This window comes from Leptonychotes weddellii, chromosome 2, assembly GCF_054177405.1.
Source record: "Leptonychotes weddellii isolate Sample4059 chromosome 2, ASM5417740v2, whole genome shotgun sequence".
In the NCBI taxonomy this organism is placed as follows: domain Eukaryota; kingdom Metazoa; phylum Chordata; class Mammalia; order Carnivora; family Phocidae; genus Leptonychotes; species Leptonychotes weddellii.
Window position 1 is genome coordinate 173,977,733 of NC_138370.1, and position 20,588 is coordinate 173,998,320.

The window sequence follows — 20,588 nt, forward strand, 5'->3', positions numbered from 1 at the left end:
TTCTATCAAAGATGTTTCACCAGAGCTGATGGGTTCCTTCCCCCTCTATGCCTTCTGAATGTGTGGGCTTTTCTGACAGGAACGGTGGGATAAGATATTCCTTATTATAAACCACAATATCACAGAAATTCCTCCACGAGTGGAATTAAAATAAGATTTGCTAGAAGTTCATGGAGCCACTGAAGGAGTGTCCAGAGAACAACCATGGTGCTGAGCTGGTAAATGTTAATAACTGGGGCTCGGGGCGGGGGGGCGGGGGAGAAGACCTGATTTTTTGGCATTTGCCAATTTCTGTGGCTGATGTCATTGAAGAGTTGGTAAGTGATGCTCATGATCATCTCTCATGAGCCAGAAGGACACATCTCCAGCTCCCGTGTGTGTGTGTGTGTGTGTGTGTGTGTGTGTGTGTGAAGACTGCATACACATGTAAATGAATGAGGGAGGGGTTGCAATTCTGTAAAAGCAATAAGAGAGAAGTAGAATGAGCAGAATGTGTTTATAACTGCAGGAGATACAACTTTACAAGTAAAACAGGACAGAATCAGGGTGAAAAGCATTTGAAGCAGCTTCTTCAAGTTGCTTTCAGAGTCCTGCCTCTGTCTTTTTCTAAAGAGGAATGATGACAAAGGGCACAGCTCCATAACTTCCTACCTTTGCGACCCTGGGCACGTTAGTTAATCTCTCTCTGTTTCCTCGTCGAGAACACGAGGGTGATAACACCCACTTCACTAGTGTGAAGAGGGCAGTGCTCAGAGGCCTCAGCAAATGGCAGAGTTAACATCTGAGTTCTGGCAAATAATGGAGACACCAGACTGCAGCTCCTTGAGGATGACCATGTCCCCAGTGCCTGGCACAGTTCCTGGAGCATGGCAGACATGCAATGGTTATCCTTGAAGTAAATTTTGAGTAAGGGTACTAGAGGTCAGTGTGCTCGTGGGTAATGCAGAAAGAGCATATACCAAGAAACAGATGAGCCTCTATTCAGTTTCCATGAGCTTCCTAATCGTACAGAATACAGAAAACATGGATAAAGATAAAATGCTTTTTCCCCCCAAAATGCCCTAATCTGTGTTTCAATATCAAGATTCATTGGGGCCATTTTCACTTTCACTGTTCTTAACATTCTGGTCTAATTGACGGATGCATTCATGAGTGGAGGGCCCTCTGAATCTCATTACTCTGGGGCTCCTGGGTGAATTGATCCTATTTAGAAATAAGGCAATAAAAAGTCCACAGATGTAATGACCAAACCCATAGGCTGCTGAGGGAGAGAGTCCAGAAAGCAGGGCTTTCTTGCACACGGTCTGTCTTTAACTTCTATTACAACTGTGGATTTCTGAATCGGTGATAGGTACCAATGGCTTTAAAAATGCTTGTTCCCTCTGAGACAGTAATTCCATTTCTGAGGCTCCATCTCCAGAAAATGGTCTTCTATGAAGACTAAAATTTGTACACAATGATAATCACCATGTTATTTATTATAAAAAAAAAAAGAAAGCCACTCAAATGTGCAATAACAGGGGTTGAGAGCGTTTTATGTTCTATAAACCATGGAAAGGGAAGTTTATGTAGACTGTTAGCAGGGGGGGAAATGTCTACAAGATGAGATGAGATGAGATGAGATGAGATGAGATGAGATGAGATGAGATGAGATGAAAAAGTGGTATATAAGATTGTGCATTGATTATGATGATGAATATTGTAGGGAAACCTACCCATAGGGATGAAAAGGGACATGTGCCAAAATGTTAAGTGATTTGGTATCTATGGTTTCTAATGTTTTCTTCTTACCTGTAGTTAATTTTCGTAACTTGCATTTTCAGTAGATATATGAGCATACAATGGCATCTTACAAAGCCAGCAGATCTATATGAAAGAACATGCATAATGATGCTCTTCATTTTTCACTTGTTAGAAATACTTAGGGAGTCTAATGTCCTATTCTATAGTGTAATTTGTACTCACTCTCCCTTGGATGTACCCTTGAACTTGCTTTAACATGACTGAGTCAGTAACTCAGTGTGGCCTAGAATTTTCCATGCACACAAAATGCAGAGAAAAGCTATCTCCATCAGATCAAACATGGGATATAGGTGCCATATCATGGTCTATTTCCCCAGGAGGATGCATTTTTCTATAGTTCTCGTAAGTATTAATCTAGTCTTATTTGTCTGGTCACTTCCTTGATCCAATAAGTAGCTCAGAAATGTGCTGAGTTATTCTAAATTCTATGCCTGCTTATGTTATCTTGAATTCATAGGAAGGTCACTGCAAACACCTCTCGCCTCCTTCCAGTCCCATTTCACTCCAAACCAGGTTCCAGGTAATAGCCAGAGTGGTCTTTCTAGGATGTAAATTTCATCCTGACATTCCTCCACCAGGCTTAAGAGACTTCAGTGGCGCCCACCACCACATCAGGCCTCCTTCATCTTGATTGTTGACTTCATTTTTCCCCACCCAGCCCACGTACTCCAAGGTCCACTCATATCCAGTTCCTACCATTCCCAGACACAGCATGTTTTTCATCCCTTTATGTGTGCTCAGCTATGGAAAGACACAGGTTGTTTCCCTATCCACAGCTATTCCCAATCCTTTTCTCCCTTGTCACCTCCCGGCCCAGAGGTCAGGAAGGTGGAAATTGGCTTTCAAGTAGAAATGGTCAAGGGACACATTTTTGGGTCAAATCTGGCCAATGTGATACAAAGGAAAGTTGGCTAGAGGCATCTGGGAAAGGTTTTCCTCTTCCTTTCCTTTTGGGACACAGATGTGAAGTCTGAGGCTACAGCAGCCGCCCTGTGACCATGAGGCAATAATCACCAGGAATAAACACAAATAAGCTGAAGACAGTGGATCTGAAAGGTGGAAAGCAGCTCAGACATTCATGGTTATCAGTGAAATGACAGAGCAGGTTTGAGGCCATGTAGCTCTATCTCCTTAATAAGTAAAGGGAGGTGTTCTATTGCTAACCTTGTACTGGACTTACTTCTTCCCTCATACTAGGCAATGTAGGCAAAATAGTGAGTTCAGTGGCTGGAACATTCTAGATGTTCAGTTCAATCCATGTTCGTTCCTTTTCCTTTTCTTCCTAAGCATTCTTTTTGGACCAAACTTATTCACCTGTTGGGAATACACTGTACCCAGAACTATATATTTTACTGAGACATATCAGGTTGTCTGGCATACAATTTGGCATACAATCTGGTTTACAATATGACTGTCTGTGAAAGCAACCAAATTGAAGTGGCTTAGGCAAAAATGAGACTTTATGGCAGTTATGGGTATCTCCCATGACTGAAAGGAAGGATGAGCAGCCATCCCCAGGGGTAAACGAGCTCCACACACAGCTGTGACCAATGACCCAAACACTACCGGAAAGCTCTCGCCACCTTTCTGTTTCTCCTTGGCTGATACTTGTTTCTTTCTTACTCTGCACAGCCTTCCTTCTCTGTGACAGAGAACAGACACACCGACAGCTCCTGAAGTTACTAGGCGGCCCCAACTAGAGAGAATTTTTCAGGGTTTCAGAGTGAAAAATCCTAGAATCCCGGTTGGCCGGCGGTGGGCCAATCAATAACAAGAGGGCGGAGCAGAGCCCCGGGAGTTCAGCCCCCTGCAGAACAGGGGTGGAGATAGGTCTTTGTCTAGCCAGACCCCAGTGCTTGGTTAGTCTCCCTCACACCACAGCCCCGCCCTCCCTCCCAAGTACACACAACCCAGTCACCCTTAGAGCAGGGTGACTCGCAAGGGCAAAAACCATTACTCTGCATGTTCATAAAAACTGTCTTGGTCTGGGTGCCCCTAAAAGCAGAGCCTGAGGCTTCTGAGAAGTGCATAGAAGACCCTTTTCTGCTTAGAGGACCGGAGCCCATGCCCGAGGTGGGCACAAGGTGTTCTGGCTCTCTGAGCACCAGTCACTGCTGCTGAGAGCAGAGGCAGGCTCGGGGGATGTGGCATCATGCCCTACTGCACAGACCAAGAAGGGCATGGCTCCAGAGCTGCCTTTTCTTCGAAGTTGAAAGGAACCCTGGTTCCATATGAGATTAGCCTGACCTAGGGGCGCCTGAGTGGCTCAGTTGGTTAAGCGTCCCACTCTTAATTTCAGCCCAGGTCATGATCTCAGGAACATGGGACTGAACCCCCAGTCAGGCTCTATGCTCAGTGGGGAGTCTGCTTGAGATTGTCTCTCTCCCTCTGCCCCTCCCCCTCCGCGCTCTCTCTGTCAAAATAAATAAGTAAAATCTTAAAAAAAAAAAAAGAAAGAAAGAAAGAAAAGAAATTAGCCTGACCTAAATAAGGGTGTGGCCAAACAGAGTGAACCCAGGATGTCTAGACCACCTACGCCGAGCTCCCCACCAGATACCCCCGACACTCCTTTTCCATGTAATTCTCTAATCCTATAACTACTGTATTCATGCCCATGTTACAGATGGCTCAGAGATGCCAAGTAACTTGCCCAAAGTCACCTCGCTGGAATGTGGGCAAAGCTGGTGTTCAAATCCAGATCTGCCTTGCTCCCAGGTTGGGACTCCCAAAGAGCACCCCATTGCCCCCGGAGTTTCAACACAAAAGGAGAGCTGGATGAGAGCCAGCCCCTGAGAGCCTCCGAGAATGTGGCCTCATTCACACAGCCCTGATCAGCCAGCATGAGATTGCAAAAGCTAGGCATTTTTAACATTTACCTAAAAGAAAATGAAACATGCAGGAAAGTATAACCTAAACATATCTGTGAAATTTCTTTAAAAGAACAATAGCATTGGGCCAGTCGTGCAGGGGAGTTGGAGGGTTTCTGTTCCTTGATTTCTACTGAGAGCTATAGCACATCTCCTCCTTGAGTCTTGAATCACACGCCCAAGCCCAGAAGGCATTTCATTACCGAGCACTGCAGGTCTCTGTTTGCACAGGTCATCCAGAGACATCCAGCCTATGACATCCGTAAATCATTGCCTACCAAGCAGGGGCCGAGGGCGAGGTGGCGCGATCAGCTCAGAGTAAAATGACATGTGGCCGGTCATTCATCACAGAGCGCAGGGACCAGAAGGATGCAAATGATTACTGAGATGATTCCAGGGCCCAGAGCGAGAGGCATATAACAAAAGGGCAACATTCGAAGAAGAAACCACACTGTCGCTTCTGTCATCACGAAGCTCTGAAAAGCCCCCAGACAGGAGGCCCCCAAAACTCCACTGCAAGAAGCAAAAGAGGAGAGGTTCCCTGGCATGACCACCTCCCCTCACCAGGGATGCCGAGCATCAGTAACAGAAAGGGAAGCAGGCTCTGGGTTAGAGCCCCTCTTCATGACCCATGAGAAAATTCAGACGATGTCCTGCAGGTGACCTGGACGCACCACATGTGTCCAACAGTGTGGGCTCCTTTCTCCTCCCTCCTTCCCCAACTATCACCGCCCCCCCCGCCCCAATTCTACCTGAGTGTGATGACTTCGTTATTTGGCCTTTTGAGCTCCTCGGTGACACTCACAGCACCCTGGGGCTTCCTAGCTGATCCTTCCCTTTCTCACATCCACCTGTGACCCTGTTAGAAATCTCCAAACAGCAGCTACAGTGAACAAACATCCCTGCTTTAAAAATCTCCAATAGCTTCCCACTGCAGCTCCTAATGCAAACTCCCACCCCGTCCCACAGGGCCCAAATTACCAGCTCACGTCTGCCTCTCGAATCACATCTCCCAACACTCCCTCCCATGCTCGCTGCCCTCCCAGGACTCGGGGCTCTTCACTGTCCCCTGAGTAGCCAGGTTCTCTCCTGCCCCAGGGACGTGCATGCGCTCTTCCTTTGCTGGAATGCTCCTCTCCTCAACACTCAGAGACCTTCTGCTCAACCTTCAGATCTTGGTTTAGTTGTCACTTCCTCTGGAAGCTTCCCCTTCCAGACTCCCCCTGTTATAGACTCTCACATTCCTCTTCATAGTAATTACAATGACTGGCTGTTAGCTCTGCGTGGACAGGATGGTTCTCTGTCACTCAATGCTGGAGCCCCTACACTGAGCCCAGGGCCTGGTACACAAGGAGTATTTGATAAATACTTGGTAAATAAAATATTTGATAAATAAATGAATGGCACTTATGGACTGATGCCATCCGGATTAAAAGCCTTCAAACTGATTCTCTATTCTTCATTCATGTTTGGATTTTAATGTATAACCATCTTTCTTTTCAAAGAAACAACCAAAAACAAAATAAGACAAAGAATTTTGCACCTTTCACTGACAATAAACACCAATGTTTATCTCTCTTGTATGAAAGGATATAAGAATCATAAAGTCAGGGCGCCTGGGTGGCTCAGCTGGTTGGGCGACCGCCTTCGGCTCGGGTCGTGATCTTGGAGTCCCGGGATCGAGTCCCGCATGGGGCTCCCTGCTCGGCGGGAGTCTGCTTCTCCCTCTGACCCTCCCCCCTTTTGTACTCTCTCTCTCTCAAATAAATAAAATAGAATCTTAAAAAAAGATAATAATAAAGCCATAAGCTGGCAATGATCGCTGGTATTTACAGCATGCTGGGGGGGGTGCTGTATCTCGTTAATCCTCACAACCACCCTGGGAGGTAGGGCTGCCCCCACAGATGAGGACATGGAGTCAACGGGGCGTGGGGTGCCTTGCCCGAGGTTACCCCCATCTAGAACACGGCGATGTGGGAGTTCAAATCTGGATGGTTTTGCTCCTGAGCCACTCTCATAATCGGCTCCCACCGCCACCTTCAGAAGGAAAAATGAAAACAGCCAATCTCTTCTCACAGTGAGGTCTTTGCAAATGGTTCAAGCAGGCTTCAGCTCATGGGTAATGAACCATGTTGGGCCCCCAGGGGCTGATGCCACAGAGAAGAGAGCGCAGGGCTGTGCCGCGTGATTTCAGAAGGAAGTTGTAAGGGGAAGGATAGAGCCAATCACATCTTAGCTGGTTGCTGGTACATCAACTCTCCCTGCTTCCACATCTGAAAAGCACATGAGGAACCCAGACAGTGTCTGTGGCCCTTCTGCATTCAAGTATGCCTCCTGGCAGGCCGCAGCTAGGGCTCCCCATTGGCCGAGGAGGCCCCCACCTTGGCAGAGGTCACCCCGGCCAGGCTCTGTCAAAGCCACCTGGGGACCTTTCCAAAGTATTCATCCCTGGCTGCCCCTGGGCTGAGTGGGTGGAGTCTCGGGGCCCGGGGCCGGGGCACCACAGCCTTTAAAGCTCCCCCGTGGGTTCTAATGTGTGGCCGGAGCTGAGGGTCACTGGTCCAGTGCATCTTCCTCTCCAGGCAGAGGGAGAATCTGAGGCTGGAGATGCAGAAAGCTCCCTCGAGGTCCCATGAGGCTTGGTGAGTTTCAGAGAATTTGCTGATACGACCCCTAGTCAGGACAGATATTACGCTCTCTCTCCCAGATGACATTGCCAGTGAGTGGTAGGGTGGGGGCTGACCTCATAGGACGCCCCCTTCTCGTTCAGGGTCTCTTGGCTGTCTCATCTCCAGAGCTGGATGTGTTGCTGCTGACTCAGGGTCCAGTTTCCAGCTCAGAGAAAGCCCCAGGTTTGCAAGCTGGCAGATCCAGCCCCAGTTTCCATAGATACTGTAGTTCAGGGGGGTTCTGAAAGTCTGGGTGGGCTAATCTGGGGTGACACATCAGGTCTGCTTCACTCACTCCTCAGAAGCAGTAGGCTGAGGCAGGTGCAGGTGGGCCTGGTAGCAAGGGGGGGCACACACCTTCTCCCGGGGACTCATGGGCCTTAGTGTCTAAAGCAGCTCTTCTCAGCCCCTGCAGGGAGGCTGGGCTGAGGATGCCCTGGGGAGACCTCTCCGAACAACCAGCAACAGAAGCACGGATGACCAGGACCGCTGCTCTGTCTCCAAAACCCTCCTTTCTAATGCCACCACCGGAGGGGGTCCTGTCATGAAGCCAGGATCAGCAAACACTGTGTGATCCTGACCAGGAGTGTCTTTCAGGGTCCGCCGCTGCCAGCAAGTGCAACACGGGCTGGTGCCCAGAAGGCTCTGGGACAACTGTGCCAGATAAAGTTGTTGGAGTGGAGGTGGGTAGTGAAGGAAATGCCCACTCACCGAGCTTCACCAAAGCACACGGTGTCAGACGCTCTACCTGAGTCTACTCTGGATTATGGAAGAGTCATTATTATTTATTGCATGGCAATCATGAGCTTCGGCTCCGGAATCAGACTGCCAGGGTTCAGATCCCATCTCTGCCACTTATTCGCTGGGTGATCTTGGGCAAGTTAACTAACCTCTCTGTTCCTGCATCTACAAAGAGGTAGATAGTAATATCTACTTCAGTGTTAGTTGTAATGATTAAGTGGATGGATGTGTGCAAAGTGCTTAAAACAGGGCCTGGAACATGATGAGCTCTTACTACATGCTAGCTGTTTGTAGTCTCAGTCCATTCCCGCTGTTACCACAAAGCACCATAGACTGGGTAGCTCAGAGACAACAGAAATGTAAAGTGACAAAAGCAAAAATAAACAAGCGGGACCACATCAAGCTAAAAAGTCTCTGCACAGCAAAGGACACTATCAACAAAACGAAAAAGCAAACTACCAAATGGAAGAAAATATTTGCACATCATATATCTGTTAAGGGGCTAATATCCAAAATATATAAAGAACTCACACAACCCAATGGCAAAAAGCCAAAGGATCCAATTAAAAAATGGGCAGAAGATCTGAATAGATGTTTTTCCAAAGAAGATATCCAGATGGCCGGCAGACACACGAAAAGATGTTCAACATCACTCATCGTCAGGGAAATGCAAATCAAAACCGTAATGAGATATCACCTCAAACCTCTCATATTGACTATTATCAAAAAAATAAGAAACAATGAGTGTTGGCAAGGATGCAGAGAAGGGGAACCCTCATGCACTGTTGGTGGAAATGCAACCTGGGGCAGCCACTCTGGGAAACAGTATGGAGGTTCCTCAAAAAATTAAAAAGAGGGGCACCTGGGTGGCTCAGTCGGTTAAGCATCTTCCTTTGGCTCAGGTCATGATCCCAGGGTCCTGGGATCGAGCCCCACGTCGGGCTCCCTGCTCAGCGGAGAGCCTGCTTCTCCCTCTCCCTGCTGCTCCCCCTGCTTCTGCTCTCTCTCTCTCTCTCCCTGTGTCAAATAAGTAAATAATTTTTTTTAAAAAATTAAAAATAGAATTACCATATGATCTAGCAATTCTACTCTTAGGTATTTTTGAAGAAAACAAAAACATTTACTTGAAAGGATATGTGCACCCCTGTGTTTATGGCAGCATTTACAACAGCCAAGACATGGAAATAACCTAAGTGTCCATCAATGGATGAGTGGACAAAGAAGAAGTGGTGTATATATATACAATGGAATATTACTCAGCCATTAAAAAAGAATGAACTCTTGCCATTTGCAACAACACGAATGGAACTTAAGGGCATTATGCTAAATGAAATAAGTTCATCAGAGAAAGACAAATGCTGTATGACCTCACTTATATGTGGAATCTGAAAAAAAGAAGAAGAATTGAGCTCAAAATGAGCTCATAGTTACAGAGAGCAGCTAGCTTGTTGCAGGGGTGGGGTGACAGAAATGGGTGAAGGGGGGCAAAAGGTACAAACTTCCAGTTATAAGATAAGCAAGTCACGGGGATGTAATGTACAGCATAGTGACTATCACTGATAATACTGTATTGTATATTTGAAAGTTGCTAAGAGAGTAGATCTTAAAAGTTCTCATCACAAGAAAAAAATGTGTAATCATGTGGCGGTGCATGTTAATTACACCTATTATGGTGACCATTTTGCAATACATGCAAATACAGCATTTGTGCAATATACACAGATATTATCTTGTACACCTGACACTAATATAATGTTCTCTGTTGATTGTACCCCAATTTAAAAAAAGTAAACAATGGAAATGTCTCTCTCCCAGTTCTGGAGGCTGGAAGTCCAAGAGCAGTCCTGATCAAGGTCAGGGTCTGGTGAGAACCCGCTACCAGGCTGTGTCCTCACGCAGCACAATGGGGGCAAGGGAGGTCCGTGGGGTCTTTATAAGGGCACAGATCCCATCATGGGGACTCCACCCTCATGACCTAAGCACCTCCCTGGGGCCCCACCTCCTAACACCATGACATTGGCCATTAGGGCTTCGACATGTGGTTTCTGGGGCTGGTTGCTGTTCCCAGTCTCCACATACTCTTCAGTCAATTGTCTCTTGCTCAGTAGTGCTTGGGTAAGTGCATTCTTTAAGGGGCTCAAAGAGAAGCCAAAGGCTGCTGGTGGTTGGGGAAAATAGATATAACTCAGGTCACAGGAACCCAAGGCCCTGGAACAAGTGAAAGTTGAGCCATGTACATACTTGCGTGTCTGTGTATTACATGATGACACATGTTTTCTGGGCACACGTGGAGAATGGGATGCATGCCATAAGACAGTGCACGTAAGACAAGGGGATACAGAGTTAGAAACTGCTTCCAGCTGATGGAAACCGCTGGAGACAATGGAAGTAATGGCTTTTGAGGCACCATCCAAGGGCAGGAGGGCTTAGCCACAGGGAAGCTCTGAAAAAGTCATGGGATGGGGAGAAGCAGAATGAGTGTCGGGAAGAGCCACTGGGTTGGGTGTGTTGGCAAGTAGGGCTGGAGATGGAAGAGGAACTGGAGAGAGGCTTTGAATGCCAAGTTAGGGAGTTAGGACTTTTACCTGTGATAATAGGGAGGCAGGTACGAGAAGTACTTTTGCACAGGAATGATGTGAAAAGCACTGCTCTTCTAAAGAACGACCAGTCTGATGGCCAGTGCTGAGAGGTGAGAAAATGGGGACAGAAGAGCTGGTCTGAGAGTATAGGCACAGGGCGGGGGGTGGGGGGAAGCCAGAGAGGGCTCAGCTCCCCCCTCAGACACAAAAGGCAACTGAACAGCTTTCTGATGCCACTTGGAAAGTCCCCACAGGAGCCAAATAACCAGAAGCAACAACAGCCCAGCGTTCTGCCCCCAGCAAGCTGGTCACCTGCCAAAGTGCGGAAGTGATGGGAACCCAGAGAAAAAAGCAAACTTGAAAGAGCTCAAGGTGGCTGCCCAGCTCAGATTGGGCTCAGATGGAAGACAGATGAATACCTTGTGGGTCGGGGCATGCATGCCTGGTCCCTGGCTGCTCAGACACCAGCACTCATGAGCTCAGTTCTGCTCCACACCCATCCATCCACGCCTTCCAGGTACTGGGCCCTGTGCCAGGTGTCGGGAGCAAGACAGAGTCCTTAGCCTCAAGGAGCTTGTGCTCTGGGGTCTCTGGGGGGGGGGGGCTCTACCTCCCCAAAGGGGCTGGCACTGCACATAATGGCTGCCTCTGCAGAGGAGGTCTTTGGGGGAAGGTTTCTTACAAATTGTTTTTCTGTCTTGCCCGAGGACTATCAGTCTTCAGCAGTGCCAGGCACAGAACAAACTCTTGACTCATGTGCCAGGGATGGATGCACGGAACTGAAGCTGTGGAAGGACCCAGGGCATTTGCAGGATGGCGCCCCCCCCACCCCCCGCAATGCTCTAAGTGCCATACAACCCACCGTCTCTTCATCGGTTATGTTTTCTCACTCCGGGTCTCTAAAAGACCCTCCGAAGTCAGGAGCATAGAGCTTCATCTCACACTGGGCTTCTCTCCCGGCTGCCCTAAATTTTAATTAGTCATAATCATTATAAACATGTTTATAGCACTTTAGCTTTTACAAACCACTCTGCACACATTATCTCCCTGGGATCTCACACGACTCCGTAAGGAGGGACAGATGATCGACTTCACCGAGGGCATTCACGATTTTCTCTGTTACAGGAGGGAGGGGGCACTGGGCAATTACATGTGCCCCCATGTTCTGGTTGTCTTACACATGCTGTTATTTTGTTCATTTTTACATGCAATTTATTAAATTATCTCAGATAATTACATTATCTCCCAGGTAATTATTACCATTCCTGTCTTATATGACAAACTGATATTCAGAGAGGTCAAGCATCTTGCCCAAGGATACACAGCTAGTGAAGTGGGATTCAAACCCTGATCTGTCTCACTCCCAGGCTAGTTATCATGGTAACAAAGCCAGCGACGATGGTGGTGGTGGTGGTGGGCACTTGTTGAGTGCTAACTCTGGGCCAAGCACTGAGCCTGGCACTCTATGAGTTTTGTTAATTCAATACTCATTTAATATTAACCTAGTAAATGCAAGCTGGTGCAGCCACTCTGGAAAACAGTATGGAGGTTCCTCAAAAAGTTGAAAATAGAGCTACCATATGATCCAGCAATTGCACTACTGGGTATTTACCCCAAAGATACAAAAGTAGGGATCCGAAAGGGTACGTGCACCCCGATGTTTATAGCAGCAATGTCCACGACAGCCAAACTATGGAAAGAGCCCATATATCCATCAACAGATGAACAGATAAAGAAGATGTGGTATATATATACAATGGAATACTACTCAGCCATCAAAAAATGAAATCTTGCCATTTGCAACGATGTGGATGGAACTAGAGGGTATTATGAGCGAAATAAGTCAGAGAAAGACAATTAACATATGATCTCACTCATATGCGGACTTTAAGAAACAAAACAGAGATCATAGAGGAAGGTAGGGGAAAAATAAAATAAAACATAATCAGAGAGGGAGACAAACCATAAGAGACAAACCATAAGGGTTGCTGGGGGGCGTGGGGGATGGGGTAATCAGGTGATGGGCATTAAGGAGAGCATGTGATGTAATGAGCACTGGGTGTTATATACAAGAGATGAATCACTGAACTCTACCTCTGAAACTAATAATATGCTATATGCTAATTAATTGAATTTAAATAAAATTAAAAAATAATATTAACCTAGTCCTCACCTAATACTAATTTAATACTGCTGACAATCCCATACTACCGGTACCCACCATGGTGGGCCACACGCAGTCAGGGGCTGGTACTTGACCCAAGCATTAGGTAGCTCTAGGTTGACTACTCTGCACGACCAGTGTAGGGCTCAGCCCTCAGCATTGTGGCCATGTTGGAAAGTAGAAATGAACCAGACATAGGGAGACATTCTCCCAAGAGGCATAAATGAACTGTATCTCCAGACCTGATACTATCTGAGTTTTGTTTTCATTATGCTTATTGTCAGACCCTGAGAAGGGTGACTTCAGCTCTGAAGAATAAAGATTTTTCTAAGAATTCAAGGTCTTTGGAAATGGGCTGTGCCGCCCGGGGCAATAGTGAGCTCCCTGTCCCCAGATGCACAGATTAAAGGGACAGAACGCTCAGCACCCAGGATGTAGCAGTTCTGTGCATGTGGGTGGGTCTCTCTGCAGGAAAAAAAGGCCACTGAAGCAAGAAAGTCAGGTAGGTAAGTCCTTACGGGGTAGCAGGGAGGAGAAGAGCAGCTCTGAGAACCAGAGCCAGCCCGGGGGGGTTTCAAAGGGCTGGGTTAGCAGCTAGCCGCCGGCACTCATAGCCAAGGCGTTCTCCTGCAAACACAAATGATTTTCCAGAACACAGATATCAGACTAGACTCCTCTGAGCCAGGGATGAAGCGAGACCAAAAGCAGGCCCATTTTATCATCTTCGCGGGCTAAGACAAGGTCACAGTGCAAACCGCAGCAGAGCTGGCCAACACCCCACCCTGGCTGCATCCATTCCCTTTAGCCGCTGCTCCAACACATGACCACATGCACAGCGCTCGATCGAGCCTTCCTTCCTGTGAGGTAAGATGGACTGAGATGCCCCCCTCCAGATAGCATCCAAGCCGGAGCAGAGCCCATCTTCCCTGACACCTCCCTAGATGAGCTTCCACGAGCCTAAACCCTACAATCAGGCCTTTCTAGAAACTGCAGTGCGGGGGTGGGGGGTGGGGGCTGAGCATGTTTGGGAGGCGCCAGCAAGAGGGGGAAGGGCAGATGCCAGGCTCAGGCAAACCTGGGGAAAAGAGCACAGAGGAGGCAGGAAGAGAGGGTGGGGAAGAGGCTAGCGAATCCCACGGGCAGGAAGGAGAGGGGACAGGGTGGTGTAGGGGCACAGGGGAGGGGGCGGCTGAGCAATGGCTCGCTAACAAGTACGGAAAGAGACCCAGCGCATCAGGACCTGGAAGTGGGCTTGGGGTTTGAGCCCGAATGGAGGCTCAGGAGGGAGCAGGGTGTGAGGAGTAGGGCTGTGGGGAGAGGCCAGAGAGAGTGGGTGCAAGACTCCAGCAGGCCCGGGAGGGGAGCACCGGACTGAGGGGAGGAGGACGGAAAAGTGGGGACTTGGCTGGAGCAGGAGAACCAGAGGTTTGGGAATGCTTGTGTGGTTGCTCGTAGAGGGGATTCTAAGAGGACCCAGGGGTGGGGGGGAGGGGGCGACAGACAAGGAGCCCGTCCTCTGTGACTGTAAGAAGATGAGGTGAATTGGGGAGGGGGTGTTGATGGACCTCCAAGACCCAGAGTCCCCATTTTCTTTGTGAAGACCTCTTCCAGAGGGTGCACGGGGCACGCAGGGGCCTGTGTGGGAGTGGGTGACCATTCCCTCCATGGCCTGAGATCTAGAACACCCTTGACCTAAGGCCCCGGGACCAGGCAGGCCAATGGCCGCCCCGCGGGGAAGGCTGGACCGTGGAGGTTGTTGCCTGCACGAGGCCACAGGCAGCCAATCTCTTATGGGAGATGTTGAGAGACGGGGGGCTGCCGCACACAGACGGGTCCCAGTCTTAGACATCCAAAAATTGAGTTTCTATGGCAACTGCCTCTGACCTGCATATCCCACAAATGTTCAGCTTCAGCAAAGCACTTTCTGAGCACCCAGCCCCACATGGTCCTGGCCCTGGGGAGCCCATGGTCTCGTAGGGGAGACTGAAGGGGGACACACTCACACCAGGGTTTGGGGTGAGGGTGAGACTAGGATGCTCGGGACGCATCTGGGGGAAGCAGGGATGACTTCCGGGATGGCACCACCTCTGCTGGGAGCTGCCCAAGGGGCTGGGAAGAGCTGCAGCCTCAGGGATGTTGTGAGTAACAGGGAGCAAAAGCCCAGGGCGGATGGGAAGACCACAAAGCAGAGCCGCTCCCAGGTCCCTGGCGGTGACCTGCGAGGTGAGGCTCCAGGGAATCTTCCCTTCACCGCACTATGTGTATTTCTGTAAGGTTTAAATATTCATCACGAACGCTATTCATCATATGGTAACTGAAATTCTCACAATAGCCAAATAATGGAAACAACCCAAACGTCCATCAGTTGATGGATGGATAAACAAAAGGTGGCCTATCCATACAGAGGACAATTATGTGACCATAAAAGGGATGAACTACGACCACGTGCCACAAGGCAGCCGACCCTTGAAACCTCACACTAAGTGAAAGAAGCCAGACACAAAAGGCCACATGCTGTATGATCCCATTTGAATGAAATGTCCAGAGGCAAATCCATAGAGACAGAAAGAGGATTCGTGGCTTCCAGGAGCTGGGGGAGGAGGAAATGGGTCCCTAGTGCTTCATGGGAATGAGGGTTTCTTTTTAGGATGATGAAAACGTTCTGAAACTAGCTAGCGGCAATGTAAGTAATAAGAGCCACGGAATTGCAAACTTGAAAATGGGTAGAATGGTGAATTTCATGGTATGTGAATTTGACCTCAATTTTTTACAAAAATGGATGAGCCAGCAGAGTACCTGTATCCTCTGACCTGTAGACCACATTTCTGAGCCGGAGGAAGAGCTAAATAAACTGACTAAAATAAACTCGTTTATAAGTAGAAAAGACACCCCCTCCCCACACCCTGCCTATTCTAGCAACAAGGGACACCTGCTCTCTGGCCTTAGGGAGAACCATAGTGTCCCCATAGCCCATTTGTATCATATCATTCATTCGTTCATCCAATAAATATTTTATGGGTGCTATGAAATGCATGAAGGTCCTGCTTTCTCAGATCTCCTCTCTGAAAGGGGAAGGCAGACAAGGAGCAGATGCACATTTGCCAGATGGTCATGGGCGCTATAAAAAAAACCACAAAGTAGGATGAGGGGAAGGTAGAGGAGGCTTGGCTGTGCAGTCTCCCCTGGAAGCCAGCTGGGCCTGGGAGCCAAAGGACTGGTCATCCAGAGGTGACTCAGTCATAGGGACTCAGGATCGGATGTCATGGCTGCAGGTGTGATGTCCCCATGTGTCTAGGGCCACCATTGAGACCCCCACGTCTTGAAAGCAGGAGTCCTCCAGACCCTGCACCTTCTCCAGCCTGCCGCTGACCACTGGCCACTTCCCCTCCAACCACATGCAATCCCATTCCAGTCTTTCTAGCCTCCGGCTCTTGTCCCATTGTGTCCCCTCTGCCTGGAACTTTCTCACTCTCTACCCCTGCCTGCTGCCTGATAAGTCCTACCCAATATCCAGGTTTTAGCTTAGATGTGGTTTCTAGAAACCTTTCCTCAACTACACTGTGGATCCCTGCCCAGGGCCAGCTGCCTCCTCTGGGCATCCCAGCACTGACCACACGACGTCGCCAATGTCTGAGTCAGGTAAGCATCCCCGGTAGACCCTGAGCCATCAGGACAGGAGACTGCCTCAGTCACCTCGGAGTCCCAGTTATAGCTCGCTGGAGGGGTCTGAAACAAGGAGCTGAAATTAACACGTGGAACTTGCAATATTAAGGAACATAAAGTTTATAGTCTTCTATAAATGTTAAATGTTCATAATACACCTGATAATTTAATTGAGGTAGAACTCATTAAGTCAAAAATAGAAATAAAAGTCTTTTACAAAACTCTCCTGAATAACATGTTTTAGCTCATTTTATATTCAGGGCATGTCTATCATATGCAGGGTCCTAGAATACACACAGCAAGACACTTAAATGTACAAGGTCAAAGGAGAAATCAGTAAACAAAGCCCTTTGGTGGGCTGGCTCTCTCCCTCCTTCTTGTGCACACACACACACATACACACACACACAGCTACCTCAGGCAGCAGCAGTTGGGAGTGCTGGTCACCAGGGAGTGTGTGGAGCAGATGATGAAGTACCTTTGTTTGCTCTGACCAAGTGCTGTGCGGAAGCCGAAGCCGGCAGGCTGGTCTGCGTGCTGGTGGACAGGGAGGGAGGAGGCAAGACTCCCCCAGTGAGCTGCTGGGGGAAGAGGGGTGGGCACAATCGTGAGCTGGAGACACAGATGCCCCGCTCACTTCCCTGTGATATCACATCTCCCCGGGGCCAGGAGCCATTCTTCCTGGGGAGGACACCTTCTCGCGTCACTTCCAAAGGGGTAGTGACTTCCGACGTACAGACACAATTCCTAATAGTGGCAACTCCAAATTCATGTCAACATGCTTTCCAAAACCCCCCCCCCCATTATAGAAGTTTTATGTGCAGCTTAAAGATATTTGGAGAAACAGATCAAAATGAAAAATAAGTCCGTTTCCCAGAAACCGCAGATGTGTGTGTTTTCAACAGAATTGAGATCGTAACATTTCACAGGGGTTTTTACTCAGCATTATAAGCTTTCCTCAAAGCACCGTGTTCATAATAGCCGTTGCTAACAGCTACATGATCGGCAGCGTCATTGTATACCCACCTCCTACCACTGTCCTGGGGACACAGCAGGCATTCAGTAAATGTGTGCCGCATGAATGTTAAATGGCCAATATTTCACTGAGGGGATATATCATTATCTACTTGACCATTTCCTGCAGTTGGACCTGTGGGTTGTTTCTAACAGCTAGCTATTGTAAATCATACCGTGATAAATTGTGCAATTAGTTAATCTGTGTCTCAGTGATCAAGCATGTAAAGAATCCCCAAAAGGGTCTATTACCCAAAGGGTGTGAACATTTTCCAGGTGGCTGACTCCTCTACCAACAGGCATGGTTGGTTTGTTTGTTTGCTTAAGCCAATATCTGCATCATTTTAAAAGCTGGAGGTTATGTAAATATTCCTTTATCCCAAACCCAATAGCCAAGGCAGCTAGAATTTACATTTCATTTTGCTAAAATGAGTGCATCCTCCTTTAGGAATAACCTTAAATCTTGACATTTATGCACAATATGAAATACACACCTTTGAGCAGCCCCAGAGAACTGACGCTGACGTGAACTGTATTTGAATAGCAGTGACTTGTTTTGGAAACAGAAGGACAGAAGGTAAGGGGGGCGGGGAATTTACAATTTACTTCTTATACACAGAAAAATGAAACTGAGGAACTCAGAGAGATGAAGCTGCCGTATATTTAGCACATCTGGAGTAAATACAGCGGCAGCGAGCTATGCCCTGCCCCAGCTCTGCTTGAACCAAACCCAAAAAGGTACGTAGGAAATTCTCAGTCTGTATATACCACCAAATAAATGGGAGAGAGCTAGGAGTTCAAGGGCTTGATCCAATTACCTAATTCTGCTATAATCTAATAAAGGGTAATTAAGTATCAAAGATGCTAGATCATTAAGGACCTTTGTGACAATAAGCAGCTTTAAACACTAGCTACCCCACAGAGAGTGAACGTGACTGGGCCCTACCAGAGAAGTGAGGTTTCAGATGGCTTTTACATGCGAGGTTTATAGACTCGTGAATGTTTACGGTCTTTAAATTTTGCTCCCACATTTATAGGATTCAGATGACACATTCGGGCATGATGGCAGCCAGGTGTGGCTATGGAAATCACTGGGTCCCCGGCAGAAACTGCCCTGTGTTGTGGGTACAGGACTGGGAATTGGGGAGCTGGGCTCCATGGCGGCCAGAGCTCCACCACTGACACGCTTCGGAACCCCGTTCAAGGCACTGCCTCTCCCTGAGTCTCAGATTCCTCCTCCCTTCGTCTCAGATTCCTCCTCCCTTCAGTGAGGATGTTAGATTGGATGGTCTCTGTGCACCTTCCATTTCGACTAGCAATAAGAGTCAACGGTATTGGGTGTTAATTATGCACCAGGTGCCGTTTCAAAAGCTCTATGGGGACAATTCTTGGTACCCTGATCCTGCCCTGGGCGTCAGACTGTGGCTTCAGGTATCGGTTGAAACATCCCATCAAACTTTTCTGTTGTTTTTTTTTACTGTTGAGATTTTGTAAACTTTGAAATACTAGATGATTTTAACAATTTTAATCAACATATCTGGTCACCCCCCACCCCCAGCATCACACTATGGGGACAGGTGTAGCAGGTTTGTATATGGGGTGCACGGAGCAAGACCCCCAACTCCCATCCCATGTGGGGAGGTCTGATTGCCCCCTCCAGAAGCTGGGTCACCCTCCCATAAGGCTGTGCAAATGTGTTCACAGTTTGAGGGGCTGCAACGGACTCCCACGCCTCTCGAGAGCATGTGAGCCTCTGGGGGCAGGGACCACATTTAGATTCAATTCTGCTATCCCTGATGCCTGGCCCGGGTCTGGTAGGTGCTCAAAACAATGTTGAAGGGCATAAATGGAAGGAGAGAGGACAAGGAAAGGAGGGAGGGATAGCCCCGGACAGAATGAATCGATGCCCTGTGCATAAATGAGTAAATGATTCAGGCCCGCCTGGCACACGTGATGAGGGCAACGGTGCCTGGCTCCCTTCCAATGAGCCCAGAATTAAAGTGCCCATCCCCGGGTCCCAAGGTGGCTGGAATCCATCTCTGTCAGTCCGGCTGCAAAGACAATGCCAGAAACCAGACTGAGCCAGAAACATGCCGTGGAACGAGCCCCCAAGGCCTCACCATCCTGGCCACGTGGCTGCTGGGTTCCCATGACCTCAGTTTGTATCCAGGGCAGAGGAAGGAGACACAGAAGCAGCCTCCCAACACCCCGGGCCAGGGTCTCTATTCGGGGGTCTGCACTGAGCTACGAGGAATGGTGCTCAGTTTCCTGCATAGAGAAATACATCCTCACATGGGCAAAGACTTTTCTCTGTCAATCTCCCTTTGGGGAAGATGAAATAATTTATCATTATCTCATTTCATGGAAGAGAAAAAAAAAGCTTTGAAACAAAGAGCCATTTTCCCAGAGGTGGTACAGCTCTTGTGAGGCCATGCACAGCTAAACCTCTGCTCCCTGAGTCCCCCAGGGCTCCACCCTCCAGACACCATGCTCTGGCTTGGCTCCGATGCTCTCCATCCACCCTTCTAACACAGAAGTCCTCCCCTGCTTCTGGGAGCGCCCTGCTCCACTCTCTGTGCAGGAGGATTCCTCATGCCACCTCATCCAGGAAGTCTTCTCAGATTACTCATGCTCCCTCCATGCACCCATCCTGGCTGGATGCACGCCTCTCCTGTGGGCTTTAACATAGAATTCACCACCCTGGGTGGTCACTGTCTCCTCAATGTCATTTCCTCTCTCAGGTAATTTATTCTAGAAAATTTATAGAGCACCTCGAGAAGGGGAGACGGAGTCTAGGAAGTGGGTCAAATTGTGCAAGGCCACAAAGAAAGCTAGATTAGAAGCCAGGCCACATCGCTCGGCATCAGGGAAATCCAAATCAAAACCTCAGTGAGATCCCACCTCACACCAGTCAGAATGGCTAAAATTAACAAGTCAGGAAACGACAGATGTTGGTGAGGATACAGAGAAAGGGGAACCCTCCTACACTGTTGGTGGGAACGCAAGCTGGTGCAGCCACTCTGGAGAACAGTATGGAGGTTCCTCAAGAAGTTAAAAATAGAGCTACCATATGACCCAGCAATTGAAC